Below are 2702 nucleotides of genomic sequence, written 5' to 3' on the forward strand. Positions count from 1 at the left end.
GAATTTCCAAAAGTCTTTGCAAAAGTTTTGGAATTCTATTGGTGACTTTCTATTTTGAGAAATCTTATATAATACCCTATTTTGAAGGTAAAATTTCTTCTAAAATTTCCATCATGGTATGCTGAATCTGTTATTTGCTCATTTGATCCGCATTCCCAGCTGGAATTATTGGACTATCGTGGGGACCCTTTTTAAGGTTATTTACTATATTTATTTTGATAATTTAGCTTGCTCCAAATAAAAATTGACATAATATTATATTCTCTTTAGAAGCCCAATTTAAGTGCATTTTTAACATAAGATTTAATCTGTTTTTGGCATTAGCTTGACAAAACCAGAAAGATGCATTAGTCTCTAACTTGAGGTGGAAATAATGTATTTTTTCTTTAAACTAGAATTTACTCAAAACTATTTTTGGCGTTTGGGGAATAAGTCATTTTGCGTCCAATGGCAACCGTCCAAAACTGATGGTCTTCATGTTGTGAGAGCTACACAAATCCTAAAATGGTGCTCAAAGTTACCTCATGGGGCGTTTAACATGAACAAAATTTGAACGGTAACATTGAACAAGAGTTGGAGAAGTTTAAAGGCATGTGGCATCAAACTTAAAGTAAAAACAAGAGCCAAAAGCTCATATGGCACTTGTGACGAGGTCGGAAGAGCCAAGGGCTTATTCCCACCAAGTTTCATTACAGTCTCTCCACTTTAAGCGTTTTTCAAGATTTTTTGTTTCCCCTCCACCCCCCCCCCCCCCCCCCCCCCCCCAATGTCACCGGATCCGGTTGGGATTTAAAATAAGAGCTCTGAGACACGAGGTCCTTCTAAATATCAAATTTCATTAAAATCTGATAACCTGTTCGTAAGTTAAAAATGCCTCATTTTTTCTAATTTTGCCGAATTAACCATCCTTCCACTCCCCTCCAGATGGTCATATCAGGGAAGCGACTATTTCTAATTAATCTGGTCGGGTCCCTGATGCACCTGCCAGCTTTCAGTGATAGCTATATTGATCACGTATCTAGTTTCAGATCTTCTTCGTGTAAAAATTGGGGTGGCTGGGATCCTAACCCGATACCTTTCGCACCCTAGACGATAATCATACCCCTAGACCACAAGCCATGCTTAAGAAGAACAATAATTTTTTTAAGGGCAAATAAAATTCTTCTCAACTATCTTGTTCGCTCGCTCCCCCCGCCCCCCAGATGGTCGAATCAAGGAAGAGACTATTTTAATATATTAGGAAATTCTAATTTAATCTAGTCTGGTCCCTTATACGCCTGCCAGCTTTCATTGTCCTGGCTTGTCTGGAAGTGCCCAAACTAGCAAAAGCAAGACGAACAGACAGACAGAGATTGTGATTGTTATATGTCACTTGGTAAATACCAAGTGCCATAATAAATACTATTTTTTTCGAATCAGCTTTTGTCACCTTGGACAAAACGGGCTGAATTACATTTTGCAGTTGTATAATTGATTTCAGGAGGGTTGATTTGAAGGGGAGTGATAAACCACGGCCTGATAAAGAACCTCTAGCATTAAAGTAGAAGGCATGAGCCTTATATGAAAATGATATTTTAAAAAACCATTATATTTTAAATGTATCAGATTAAATTACAAAGGACCCAAATTAAATTTCCTTAGAATTAATTTTTCTGAGCATAAATTGTACTTTTATTTTCGTATTTCACACTATAAGTAACTTAATAATCCTTTCTATCTTCTATTGATTGTCAAATGACTTCTCTCCCACCACCCTCAAAGAATAAACAAAAGTAGGTCTGAAAGAATTAGGAAATAGTCAGAAATTTTAAACAATAACTAAAGAGATGAACTTGATTTGTGCCTTGCTAAGGATCAGTAGAATAAAAAGGGTCTTCTGAAAGTTCAAACAACAGAGTAAACTTCAATTCAAAGTTAAACAATTGGCCAGTACAGAACACTGAAATTAATATTAAATTTAGACAAGGATAACTTTGAACATATGTTCATTACTTTGACCAATCGAATGGACAGTCTTTGACCAATTTTTCTTTGTTGTAAATGTGAACATTTTTTTTTTTTTGTCTTCATCTTATCTACACAACTAAGTACATTGTTTGAGTATTTTGAAAACTATTTTTTCATAGTTTCTTAGAAAAATTATGGCTATGTAGCTCCCATGATAGCCTTGATCAAATCTACTTGGGTGGGAGTGGAGTCTTAAATCAGATTTGACATTTGTCTGTTGATATTTCTGGTAGAAATTTGTGAGTACTAAAATCCAAACCTAGTCTCATCCCAATTCTGTGACATGTATATTCAAACAACTTAATTATTAGCATCATTTCCTATAAATTTTGCTTTTCAATACGTTCTTCCTGTTTAGCCACCACTAATGCCTGTTATCTTTAATATCATTATACCATATTGCTAAGTGTGCTGATTTAATGAAATAGATACTTTTTATAAAGTATTTCACTAAAATGTGTAGATTAAAAAATCGTTGGCTGTCCCTAGTTTTCCAGGGTAAACAGTTATCGTCAATTCTTGATGACTCCAACATTCCAAACCACCTAAAACAAGTGTTTCAAAAGATGTGGCCTGATCAAAACCTTGTCTCCCCACCCCCCAATATGTAGGTATGGATTTGATGTGAGCATATTGATAGTTATCTTTCATGGATATTGAAAAAGAAAAGAAAAATCATGAAGCAAAGACATAGT

Source organism: Artemia franciscana, chromosome 2 (assembly GCF_032884065.1).
Source record: "Artemia franciscana chromosome 2, ASM3288406v1, whole genome shotgun sequence".
In the NCBI taxonomy this organism is placed as follows: Eukaryota; Metazoa; Arthropoda; class Branchiopoda; order Anostraca; family Artemiidae; genus Artemia; species Artemia franciscana.